At 37.5% G+C, this 14,236-nt stretch overlaps 1 protein-coding gene across 10 annotated transcripts in view; it reads right to left on the bottom strand.

The window, feature by feature from the left end:
* RBFOX2 (RNA binding fox-1 homolog 2) overlaps positions 1-14,236 on the bottom strand; it is a 249,528-nt gene that overhangs the window by 39,638 nt on the left and 195,654 nt on the right. The gene's annotated exons all lie outside the window — the stretch shown is intronic.

Here is a 14,236-nt window from a genome sequence, read left to right as displayed (position 1 = left end):
TACCCTCAGACCATTTGGAGACAAGTGCCACCCAACCACGCATGAACACAGTGCTTCCCCAAGCATTTAGCCGTCATCTCCTTCTTCCCAGGCTTGTTCTCTTTTCAAGGCCACATTATTTCTAAAATAATTCATCTGCTTTATTTATTTATGGCAATTGCTGCATTTCGAGCTGCCCTTTTCCAGCCCTTGCTAGAAATGAAAATAAAATTTTTTTTCAACTCTCATTTGTTATAGGTCTTCTGTGTGACAGAAAAGGGAATCTTTCCATTTGCTCCCATTTGGACATGCTCAGAGGAGCTGTGAATCATAGACCTTTTGGGCTCAGAACAGGACACCATCTTCAAAAAGGTGTTAAAATTTTAAAATTTAAAAGACTACCTGGAACTACATTAAGAACACATGAAGCAGAGTTTCACATTATCCAGCTTAATGATGACGGCTTTCTGCATTGTTCCATTCGGACCATGCAGACAGCACAAATGGATGTGATCTATTTGAACTAAAAAACTGCAGTGAGAGTTGAAGAACTATGAAATTCTGCTGGGCAAAAATAGCAGATTTTCAATCACCAAATTAAGTACAGTATAGACTAAACAGAACAAAATCCATTCAGACAGGAAACAAAATAACTAAAACAGCATTAAGTAACTCAAGAGGTAGCTCAATCTATCTTTAAGTAAACACATTCAGATTTGCGTCAAGCTCTCTTCTCATCTGTTCAAATTTCATTCAAAACTAAAAACACTAAACATAACTTCCTGAACTTTGACTAGCTGTGTCTCTGAATAGGAAAAGTATGGCTACAAAGGGAAAAGAAAAAAGTCCACAAAGTCCAGTTTTGCTTCATAGACTTGCCCTCTATGTGTCATGCAACCTGGGACATTTGTGTCTGAATTAGCACTGCAGGTCACTGAGTTTTTCTACCACACATCATCACAACAGCTACTTCTAGTATTTATTTATTAGCTAGAATTGCATTCATTGCTACCTAGGTCACTTTTTTTTTAAAGGTCATAGACCAGATTGGTTCATCTAATAATAACAATAACTAACATTTAAATAGTGCTTTAAGGTTGGTAAAATGTTTTATAAATATTACTTCATTTGATCATCACAGCAATTCTGGGAAGTAGGTGTTATTATAATCCCCATTCTACAGATGAGGAAACAGGCCAACAGACCTGCCCAGTGTCACAGTTAGTAAGTATCTAAGGCTGAATTTGAATTCAGTTCTTCCTGACCCCAGGTCTAGCCCTCTACCACTGTATAACTTGCTGCCTAATCTGTCAGCTAGGAAGAAAACACCAGAGTATCACTTTTCTAAAAGCATCTCAGCTTTGCCATCTGTGCGACCACAGGCCAGGCAACTGACTTGTTTGAAGCTTGGTTTCCTCGTGTGCAAAACAGAAGGAAGAACATTTGCACTGCTACTTATGATCAGATGTGGACGAGCATCTCAAGATGTGAAGATAGGAACGGGTTGTGCTTTGTGTCACTGCACACTGGTGAGATGAGGGATCCATGGACGACTGCACTGTCTGCCTTTCTGAGCTGTTGTGAAGGGAGATTCTGATCGTGGGGGATTTGGTAAACCTAAAAGCTTGGTCATACATGTCAGCTGTCAAGGTGAAGCTCCTGATTCTCAGTGGGGTTTGAAGCACAAAGAGGATGACTTCTATTATGAAGCCCCATGACTCCCTGCGAGTCCTCAGATTCTATATAACACTCTGTAACTATGTAACTGCACCATACAACAAGCCACGATACATCTGCATGCACAGCAAGGATCCTACTCCATTTTCAAGTTGAAGAAGCTGACATTCATTAGACTCTCAAACAATCTGATGCTAGACTTGGTTTTTAAGAAGACGTGAGCATACCAGGCCTGTAATTCTAGCCTCACTCAAGGACAGAGATGAAAGAATGAATATATCTAAGACACTACATGAAATTACAACTAAAGCAGTAATAAGAGGTGCTGGACACTGGAGACCTGGGCAGAAATAGAAACAGAAATTGTGTATACTGAGGCTGTGTAGAATTTAATAATATAAAGTGGATAAGTCTTAGATTCCCCATTTAATAAAAGAATCCCTTGCAACTCATTCTAATTAGAGACTGCCTTACTGCAAGAATAGCTCTTGCTGTTCAATCAGAGATGGGAAACAAATGAGAGTGTTCAGGCTTTTGGTCTTTGTATACACAGATATTAACCATTTTTCAGGAAAATGTCAGTCAGGGTATGACTGGGTTGGGGGTAGTCTTCTATTGTTAGCTGCTGAGCAACTTTACTGGTGGCAGAAACAACCTCCAAAGGTCTTGTTTTTCCTTTTGTGGTAATTGTTTGACCTAATTTATTCACTGGGCAGAAGATAAAACAGAATAGGCTGGAGTCTGTTTACTGGAAGTGTGGAATGAAGATTGGCAGCCGCTACCCTGATGAAATCATGTGGCTAAAGCATGTACATCTGCCCTTCGCCCAACCTCTCGAGCTGAGCAAGGCCTGGTGGAATCTTTCTGTGTGATGATCCAGGCTAAAAATGGCTCTCTACTCTCAATCTAGAAACTGTTTCTAAAGGCTTCTCTGGTAGCAGAGCCTTCAAACTGAGCACAAATTGGCATTTTTAATCTGACTCAAGTGTCTCTCTACTGGTAACCAATATCTGTGTGTGTGTGTGTGTGTGTGTGCGCATGCACACACACACACACACACACAGAGGAAACTCATAACTATTTATCACATTGTACAGTGGTAACTGGAGGGTGGACCAAGGCACTCTTCCCAGGAGAGGTTACAGAATTCTGATATGTCTCAAGATCTATGTTCACAGAAACTCTGAGACTTCATGCCGACTACCAAAGACACACTCCATTACTCAGGGCACTGATTTTGCTTTGTGCATCATCTATCACATCACCCCTTCCTTGTTGTACTGTCTTTCTCAATGATTTCACAGTGAATAACAATTCTCTCTTTTTAGAGTGCTTTGTGAGTTCAGAGAGCATAATCTTCACAACGTTTCTGTGGGCCACTTCTATCATCCTGGGATTATGATGAGGGAAGGAAAAAAGAGGAATAAGGGAAAAGGAGATAGAAGGGGCAAGGGAAGAGAGAAACAGGGGAAGAAAAAGAGGAGAGGAAAAGGGATAAAAGCAAGAGATAGTGAAAACAAAGCAAGAGAATGAAATTTTTTGTTGTTCAGTCATTGCAGTTGTATCTGACTCTTGGGTTTTCTTGGCAAAGATACTGGAGTGGTTTACCATTTCCTTTTCCAACTCACTTTATAGGTGTGGAAACTAAGGCAAACAGGGTTAGGTTGACTTATTGAGGGTCACACAGCTATTAATTTCTGTGCCCAGATTTGAACTCAGGAAGATCAGTCTTTCTGACTGATGAAATAATTCTATTAATTCAGCTCTTTTATAGGCTAAGTACAGGATGAGAGCAAAAATTAAAATGAGTTACTTACAGGCAATATTCTTCAGGGTTCTTATGCTACTAACAGCATAGCAAAACAGACTTAAGAGGATAACAAGAAATGGAAAGGCCTTCAGGTCCTACCAGAGCAAGAATATCATCAGTAATATGTCCAACAAGTGGACAGGTAGCCTCTGGCTGAACGTCTCCAGTGAGCTCACTAGGCAGTCCATAAGACTTCTAGACAGCGAGCCTTTGCCCAAGTCTTTAATAAGCAGCTGAAGTCTGTCTCTGAGGTCATTAAGACCAATTTAATCCTTCAAATGCTCAGGGACAGCAATCATGCTCCTCTTCTAAGTTTTCTCTTCTCTAGGCTAAACATCCCCACCAAGGTCCTTCAATTGATCCCGAAACAGTCTTGTTTCAGGTGCTCTCCCAACGCTCTTTGCCCTCCACCCGGATGAGCTCTGACACGGCAGTGTACTTACTACTAAGACCTTTTAGGATGGCCCTTGGGATTGGCTGACATTCCACACTGTTGGTTGCCACTGAGCTTGCAGCCTGCTAAAACCTCCTCGTCCTGTTTTTTGCTTTTGCTTTTTTCTAATATGAACCACTGCCTACCCATGCATTTGTCACCCTACACTTCTGCTGTTGTTTTCTCTATTTATTTATTCATTCATTCATTTTTACATTTTAAATTTCAAACTGTCTCCCTTTCTCCCTCCACACCCCCACACTAGGGAAGGTCACCATTTCTCTCTCTCTCTCTCTCTCATATCTCACACACACACACACACACACACGTGTAAAACTATACTATTCATACCCTTCTATTTATCAGTTTTTTTTCTGGAGGTGGATAACATCCTCCTTCATAGGTCCTTTGTAGTTGATTGGAGTATTTATAATATTCAGAATAACAGTTATTTACAGCTGTTCTTTGAACAATATTACTGTTACTATATACAAAATTCTCTTGGTTCTGTTCATTTCACTCTTTACTATTTCATGCAAGTCTTCTCATGTTTTTCTAAAATCAACTTGCTCATCATTTCTTACAGCACAGTAGTATTCCATCACAATCATATACCACAACTTGTTTAGCCATTCCTCAATTGACGGGCATCCCTTCAATTTCCAATTCTTTGTCACCACAAAGAGAGTTGCTACAAATATAGGTTCTTTTCCTTTTTCCCTAATCACCTTGGAAAACAGACCTAATAGTGGTATTGCTGGGTCAAAGGATATACACAGTTTTATAACTCTTTGGGCATAAATCCAGATTGCTCTCCAAAATGGTTGGATAAGATCACAGTCCCACAAACGGTGTATTAGTGTCTTAATTTTTCCACATCCCCTCCAACATTTTCATGTTCCCCTGCTATCATTTTAGCCAACCTGACAAGTGTGAGAGGATACCTCAAAGTTGTTTTTATTTGTATTTCTCTAATCAATAATGATTTAGAAAATCTTTTTGATATGACTATATATAATTTTGATTTCTTGAAAAACTGCCTGTTCACATTCTTTGAACATTTATGAAATGGGGAATGACTCATATTCTTATAAATTTGATAAAGTTCTTTATATATTTGAGATTTAAGACCTTTATCTGAGAAACTGTATAAAAGAATTTACTTCCCCCATCCTCAGTTTTCTGGTTTCCTTCTAATCCTGGCTATACTAGTTTTATTTGTACAAACCTTTTTAATTTAATGTAATCAAAATTATCCATTTTACATCTTACAATGCTCTCTATCTCTTGTTTATTCAAAAATTCTTCTTCTCTCCATAAGTCTGATACATAATATGTTCTATATTCTCCTAAATTTCTTACAATTGCTCCCTTTATATCTAGGCCATCTATTCATTTTCACCTTAACTTGTTAATGGCGTAAGATATTGGTCTATATCAAATTTCTGCCAGACTACTTTCCAGTTTTCTCAACAACTTTTACCAAATAGTGAATTCTTATGCAAAAAGTTTAAATCTTTTACATTTGTCAAACATAAAGTTACTATAATCATACACTATTATGTACTGTATGTCTACTCTGTTCCACTGATCCATCTTTCTATTTCTTAGCCAGTACAAAACAGTTTTGATAATTACTGCTTTATAATATAGTTCAAGATCTGATATCACTAAATCTCCTTTCCTTTTATTTTTTCATTAACTCATTTAATATTCTTGACCTTTTGCTTTTCAAAATGAATTTTGTTGTTATTTTTTCTAGCTCAATAATTTTTTTGTAATTTAACTGGAATGGTTTTGAATAAGCCGATTAGTTTAATAGAATTTTTATTATATTGGCTCTGCCTACCCATGAACAATAATTTTCCAATTATTTAAATTTGACTTTATTTATATATTAAATAATTATGTTCACATAGTTCCTGGATTTGTCATGACAGGTATATTCCCAGGTATTTTATGCTGTTTCCAGTTATTTTATATGGGGCATCTCTTACTATCTCTTCTTGTAGGGTTTTGTTGGTGATACACAGAAATGCTAATGATTTATGTGGATCTATTTTACATCCTGCTACTTTGATAAAATTATTGTTTCAACTACTTTTTAGTTGAATCTCTAGGATATTCCAAGTATATCACCGTATCATCTGCAAAGGGATAATTTTATTGTCTCGTTGCTTACTTTGATTCCTTCAGTTTCTTTTTCTTCTCTTATTGCTATTGCTAGCATTTCCAGTACAATGTTGAATAATACTGGTGATAATGGGCATCCTTATTTCATTCCTGATCATACTGGAAAAGCACCTAGCTTATCTAGGTAGATGCTTCTTATCATTATAAGGAAAAATCCATTTATACCTATGCTTTCAAGTGTTTTTTTTTTAAATAAGAATGAGTGTTGCATTTTGTCAAAAGCTTTTCTCTGCATCTATTGATATAATTATATGATTTTTTTCTACTTTTATAATATAATCAATTATGTTAATAGCTTTTCTTATATTAAACCATCCCTGTATTCCTAGTAGAAATCCCACTTGATTACAATGTATAATATTTGTGATATATTATTATAGTCCCTTAGCTGATATTTTATTTAGGATTTTTGCATCCATATTTATTAGTGAAACTGGCCTATAATTTTCTTTCTCTGTTTTTGCTCTTCCTGGTTTAGGTACCAGCATCACATTTGTTTCATAAAAGGAGCCTGTTAAGACTCCTTTGCCTATTATTCCAAATAATTTAATTAATACTGGAATTAGCTGATCTTTAAATGTTTGGCAGAATTCATTTATAAATCTACCTGGCCCTGATGTTTTCCCCCCCTTAGGAAGCTCATTTATGGCCTGTTCAATTTCTTTTTCTAAAATAGGTTTATTAACATATTCAATTTCCTCCTCTGTTAATCTAGGCAGTTTTTTTTATTTTTGTAAGTATTCTTTTATTTCACTTAAAATTTACTGGCATGTAATTGGGCAAAATAACTCCTAATAATTGCTTTGTCTTCATTAGTGGTATATTCACCCTTTTAATTTTTGATACTGGTGATTTGGTTTTCTTTTCTCTCTTTTAAAAATCATTTTAATCAATAGTTTATTTTATTTTATTTTTTATAAAACCAACTCCTAGTTTTATTTATTAATTTAATGGTTTTCTTGAATTCAATTTTATTAATCTCACCTTTAAATTTTAGGATTTCCAATTTGGTATTTAACTGGGGATTTTTAATTTGTTCATTTTCTAGTTTTTTAAATTGTGTACCCAATTCGCTGATCCGTTTTTTCTCTATCTTATTGATATAAACATTTAGAGATATAAATTTTCCTCTCATTACTGCTTTTGCTGCATCCCATAGGTTTTGGTATGTCATCTTATTGTCATTCTCTTTAGTAAAATTATTTATGTTTCTACAACTTGTTCTTTAAACCACTCATTCTTTAAGATTAGGCTGTTTAATCTCCAACTAATTTTTAATCTGTGTTTCCATAGTCCCTTATTAAATATAATTTTATTATATTATGATCTGAAAAGTATGCATTTAAAGTATCTGCTTTTCTACATTTAACTACTAAGTTTTTATGACCTAATAATAGTGTCAATTTTTGTAAAGGTACCATGTACCACTGAGAAAAAGGCATATTCTTTTCTATTCCCATTCAATTCTCTCCAGATAGTTATCCTATCTAGCTTAAGATTTTATTCATCTCTTTGACTTATTTATTTTTTGGTTAGATTTCTCTAGTTCTGAGAGGGGAAAGTTGAAGCCCCCCACTATTATAGTTCTGCTACCTATTTCCACCTGTATTTCATTTGGTTTTTCCTTTAAAAATGTGGATGCTATAGCACTTGGTACATATAGGTTTAGTATCGATATTACTTCATTATCTATGGTACCTTTTATCATAATGTATCATAATGTTTACCTCTTCTAATTAAATCTATTTTGGCTTTAACTTTGTCTGAGATCATGACTGCTTCCCCTGCCTTTTTTTTTTTTTTTTGCATCAGCTAAAGCATAAAAAATTCTACCCCAGCCCTTTCTTTTTACTCTCTGTGTATCTCTCATTTTTAAATGTATTTCTTGTAAACAACGTATAGTCAGATTCTGTTTTTTAATCCATTCTGCTGTTTCCATTTTATGGGTAAGTTCATCCTGAACGGGAAAAGCACAACTAATAACTATAACTTTGAATGTGAATGCATTCAAAGTTATAGTTACCAGTTGTGCATTTCCCTCCATCTTATTTTTCTCACTATTTATCCTTCTCTCTCTCTTTTTATCCTATACCTCCATCTAATTTACTTAATCTGTACCTCTTCTAAGAATCCCTCTCTTATCCCTTCCCTTTACCTTCCTATCCCTTAATCTACCTAGAGTTCTAAGAGTCCCTCCTTTGTCCTTTCCCTCTACCCTTCTATTTCTTGATCTGCACACCCTTTTAAGAGCCTTTCCCTTATCCTATCTCCACTTTTCTATTTTAAGATTTTTATACCCTTCTAGACTTATGTCATAGCCTTGTCTTTCTAATTCTTAATCCACCTACCCTTCTAAAAGCCCCCTTCACCTTTATCCTATCCCATTGCCCTCCTATTTCCCTGTAAGTTAAGAAGACTTTTATAACCTACTAGATGTAAGTTAACCCAGTACTGATGAGAATAAGGTTCCTTCACCACCTGCCCTCCACCCCATCCTCCTCTCCACTATAACAGTTCTTCTCTTTACATCTGTTTTATATGAGATAATTTGCTCCATTTTTCCTCTCCTTATATACTTTAGTTTTTTAGGATTATCCCATCAAAATCAACTCAACCCTAAACCTTCTATCTACTTCTATTCTTTCAAATTACCCTAGTAATGATAACATTCTTAAAAGTTACAAATCACATTTTCCCATAAAAGTAAACAGTTTGATCTCACTAAATTTCTTACATTGGTCTTTAACATTTACCTTCTTATGTTTCTCCTCATTCGTGTAAATTTAATTTTCCACTCAGTTCTGGTCTTTTTCTCATGAATACCTCAAAGCTCTTTAATTCATTAAATATCCATTTTTCTTCCCATGTACAGTTACACTCAGCTTTGCTGGTTAAGTTATTTTTGGTTGCAAATCCAGTTCCTTTGCTCTTCAGAATATAATGTTCTATGTGTCTTTTAATGTAGAAGTTGCTAAACCTTGTGTTATCCTGACTATAGCTCCACAGTATTTAAATAGTTTTTTTCTTGTTGCTTGTAGTATTTTTTCCATAACCTGGGAGCTTCAAAACTTGGCTATGATGTTCCTATGAGTTATCACCTTGGGATCTCTTTCAGGTGGTGATCAGTGGATTTTTTTCAATTTTTATTTAACTCCCTGATTCCAAAATTTCAGAGCAGTTTTCTTTAATAATTTCTTGAAGTATAGTGTCTAGACTCTTCAATCATGATAATCAGGTAGTCCGACAATTCTTATACTGTCTCTCCCTGATCTGTTCTTCAGGTCAGTTGTTTTTATAATAAAATGTGTCCCATTCTCTTCCATTTTTCATTCTTTTGATCTTGTTTTATTTTTATTGTTTTATTATTTCTTGGCATCTCATGAAATCATTAACTTCCCCTTGCCCAATTCTGATTTTTAAGGAGTTATTTTCTTCCATGAGTTTTTGGACCACTTGTTCCAGTTAGCTGACTTTCTTTTCATGATTTTCTCGCATTACTGTCACGCCCTTCCCCCACGTCATCCCCTTCCAGCTTCCTTTTGCCTGTTCTCTTCCTCCATTAGAGTTTAAGTTCCTTGAGGGTAGGGACTGTCTTTCTTTTTCTTGTTTCCCCAGCACTCAGCACAGTGCTTGGCACGTAGCAGGTCCTTAATAAAGGTTTACTAAATGAAACCGAAAATCAGAATCACATTTGCTAGTCTCCAGGCCACAGCCCTTCTCTCCAGTATTTTTCAATAACATCTCAGCAAGTTATTGTGGCACCCTGACACGGAGCTCATCTGGGCTTGACAGCTTGAACTGACTGAGGACAGCTGGGTGGATCTCCTCACTCAATAATTTTTGTTCCCTTCTTCCTATTTTATAGATCATTTTCCCTGACAAACTCAAACTCAATAGGATGTTCCACTTGTTATTTCCCCATTTGCACCCAGTCCGGGCCCTTCTATGATCCTCCTCTTCCCATCAGCACTGCAGAGTAGCCTTGCATTCACTGGAAGGCTTAGCACCTTGTGGGCTCTAGTGCTCACAACACTGTTTTGACAGGGAACATGGATGTCACTCTTCTGTATTCATTCTCTATTATTTGTGCTCATATCTCTTCTTCGCATGTCTCTTTTTAAAAAATAATTTGGTCAGCAAATCCTTCTTCTTTGAAGTCTGTTTGTGCTGTCCCTCCCCACTGAGCTGACTTTCCCTTTCAAATAGAATCCTACTTATCTTTTCTCTTAAATCATTGAAAGCCACTCATCCAAAGACCTAAGGTAGGGGTCACCATCCTATGCCAAATGTTTCTCTTTGTATCTATCATAAACTTAAACTGTCATTTATACTTCAGCCACCAGTTCTTCCTTCCTGGTCAGTGGTAACAGGATCCAGGGCAACTGTTCTGACCATTACTTCCTCTATCCTCTGAAGGATGAAATCAAGACAAATCAAGAATTCCTCTAAAGTTCTACCACTTAGGGGATTAGTAACTTATCAAGCAGAGACATTCAGAGAGCTGGATATCACTACTACGTCGTGCCCACCTCATGTCACCTTTGGGATCTTCTGGAGTTTGTTACACATCTCCTTCAGAGGGCTGATTCTCTATTTCCCCCAAACACAGCATCAGATATTTATGGCTGAGAGAAAGGTTCTAATCTCTTTTGGATTTGTTTTACAGTGTCTTGATTTCTCATAAAGTCACTAGCTTCCAATTGCTCTATTCTAATTTTTAAGGAAGTATTTTCTTCAGTAATCTTTTGGACTTCCTTTTCCACTTGTCCAATTTTGCTCTTTAGGGCATACTTTTCTCCATTGGCTTTTTGGACCTCTTTTGCCATTTGGGTTAGGCTATTTTTTAAGGTGTTATTTTCTTCAGTATTTTTTTGGGTCTCCTTTAGCACACTGTTGACTTATTTTTCATGATTTTCTAGCATCACTCTCATTTCTCTTCCCCGTTTTTCTTCTACTTCTCTTACTTGCTTCTCAAAATCCCTTTTGAGCTCTTCCAAGGCCTGGGACTGATTCATATTTGTCTTGGAGGCTTTGGATGTAGAAGCTTTGACTTTGTTGTCTTCTTCTGGTTGTAGGTGTTGATCTTCTTTGTCACCAAAGTAAGATAATATAGTCTGACTCTTTTTGCGCTGCTTGCTCATGATCCCAACCAATTACTTGAGTTTTGTGGGCTCTTCTCTCACTGCAGACACAGATTTTTCCCACTGACCTTCTAAGTAGTCTTCGGCATTCGTGGGTTGAGAAGTCTGGAAACCGCCACAGCGGCCCGCGATTCAGTCCTCTGAGGCCTGCTCCAGTGTCGCTGAGTCCTGTGCACCCACGTCAACCTGTGCTCCTCTCCCAGCTCAGCGCGATATGCCATTCCGATCAGTCATCCGGGTTGTCTTGGGCTGGAAATTTGTTTTACTCTGTTTTTTTGTGGGTTCTGCTGCTTTAGAATTTGTTTAGAGCCATTTTTTGTAGGTATTTGGAAGGGTTTGGGGAAGAGCTCTAGCAAGTCACTGCTTTCCCTCCACCATCTTGGCTCCGCCCAGAAAAGTTCTAATCTCGGTGGGTGGGAACACTGGGATCATTTATTAAGGATGTGGCACAAGGATCTTGTACTTATTTGCCGAAGAAGAAAAGGACAGAAATGATTACTCTCCTGAAGAGCAGCCTCTGTTAGGGAAACACATACCTAAGAACACAGAAGAGTGGGTAGAACATGTAGCTGAGTCAGGCAAAGATGTGATATGCTCAGTGGCTTTTCTCTCCATCCCCTCAGGGGCAAGGGAATAATTAGGGATGAGATGTAAGGGAGTCTTGCTAGGATCAATATGGGAATGCTAGGGCCAAAGAAGGGCCTACACTTCAACAGAAATCTCTGCTCAATCAGGGACCTGAGGTGAGCGGTGACTGTCAGGTTGCTGTCAAGAAACCTTGAGCTTTGTGAATTAATCTTTGCAGAGCAGATGAGAATGAGTCTTGTCTAGAGGGCCATAGGCAGGAAAGGATAACACTTTATAGCACCTCTATGGAACCTGCAGCCTCGAGGTCACATGTGGCCCTCCAGGTCCTCAAGTGAGGCCCTTTGACTGAATCCAAACTTCACAGAATGTTCTATAGGAAGCCTATGATACATTTTGGTTTTACCAGTCAAGGCTCTTCAGGGGCCAATGAACCGCTTTTGATGTAAGCTGTGAACAAATAAAATATTTGGGAATTGGAGAACCCTAACCTGTGGACTTGGAACAGAATTAAATGGGAAGGTTGAGTCACCACCCTAGGCCAGTAAGTTAAGTTAAACTTCTCAGTGCCCCAGGCAACCCTAAATTACAGATGAGTGCACTGGTGAAGTGACTGTCTACACCAAGAGTATAACAGATTGATCAAATCTCAGATCCAGACCAAAAAAACAAACCAAACCAAACACTGAAATGAGAATTTTTCCCCTACCCCATGCCATCAACTTGAAATGACCTTCCACCTAGGACTGAGTCATATCAGGTATCCAATTCCTTAGTTAAGTCCTGATATAAACACTTGTTTCTATCTTTATCTGTATGTTTTGTTATTATTCCCCTCTCTAAGATTACAGGACAACTCTGCTTTTGCAGTAACTTCAAGTTATAACAAAATGTACAACAACAGAGCAAAGTGAATGTAACCCTATCTATTCTTCTTAGAGGGGTGCCGGTACAGAATTAAAGGAGACCGTGAGAATCAAGTTTCATTGACCACTACACAGCCTCTCCTCTAATTCCCAGAACATTCCAGATTTAACAACAGCTGGTTACATAGAGCTCCCCTCCCCCCAAGCTACTAAGCAAGTCCAAATGGTGACTAGCTATGCTGCATTGAAACTAAACCAGAAGGCTTTAGGCCTATGGCCGTCAACCCAAACTCACTGTTAGAACTTAGATTTTCTTTGCATTAATTCTTAATAGGGGACAGCTAGATGGCACAGTGGATAGAGCACCGGCCCTGAAGTCAGGAGGACCTGAATTCAAATCCGGCCTCAGATCAAACACTTGACATGTACTGGCTGTGTGACCCTGGGCAAGTCACTTAACCCCAATTGCCTAAAAAGAAAAAAAAACACACACAAACAACTATCGGGGCAGCGAGGTGGCACAGTGGATAGAGCACTGGCCCTGGATTCAGGAGGACCTGAGTTTAAATCCGGCCTCAGACACATAACACTTACTAGCTGTGTAACCCTGGGCAAGTCACTTAACCCCATTGCCGAGTCCAAAAAAAAAAATTCTCAATAGGACAACAAACACAGGAAAGTAGCTATACACATTTTACAGCCACAAAGTTTGGAAGCGTACCTTAATGTCTGAATGAGTTAACGTATCACAAATCACTTTGAAAAGGCTAAATAAGCTAAGTGAGCCTTTTCAAGCAGTGGTAACAAAGAACTGGAAAGAAAGCTGGCAGGCATCCATAGAAAGGAAATGGCTAAATAGTGAGGCATGACAGTAATGGCCTATGGGCTAAAAGGTAGGACAAATAAGAAGAATTCAGAGAAACATGGGAAGATACATGAAGCACAATCAGGAAAACAAGAGACACAAGCCACCACCCCCCCCCCCAGAAAAAAAAGGCAAATGGAAAGAATAATAAAGTGAAACTGAACTCTATGTGATTAATTATCCTGACCACACTTGGCCCAGGACAGAAGCATGGATCTCTCCCCTCCTTTCACTGGAGAAGTAGGGGGGGACCATGGCTTTGGGATATTATGTATTGTCAGATAGTACAAATACATTGGGGGGCTTTGGAGACCTCCTCCCCCCAGCCCCTTTTAGCTTCTGTTACAAAGGAGGGACTGTTGGATGGAAGGAGCATATTCAGGAATGAATATGATGACGCTGATATATAAACAAAGGTATCAATAAAACAAAAACAAAAAGAAAAGGAAAAAGGACTACACAGGTGCAAAATAATATTAAAGATACAATATCCTATATAGGTATACCAAATTTAATTTTTCTAATTTACTGAATTTAATAAACATTTATGTACAAATAAAATAAACAAGGGTCCAATTATTCCTGTCTCATAAAGAATTTGTTCAAATTGATGCTCCTCTAAAGAAATTGCCTAGTATTTTATATATATATATATATATATATATATATATATATATATATATATAT

This window comes from Vombatus ursinus, unplaced genomic scaffold (assembly GCF_900497805.2).
Source record: "Vombatus ursinus unplaced genomic scaffold, bare-nosed wombat genome assembly UNPS02003292.1, whole genome shotgun sequence".
In the NCBI taxonomy this organism is placed as follows: Eukaryota; Metazoa; Chordata; class Mammalia; order Diprotodontia; family Vombatidae; genus Vombatus; species Vombatus ursinus.
Note: the sequence above shows the minus strand (reverse complement) of the source record. Positions and strands in the feature narration are given on the sequence as shown.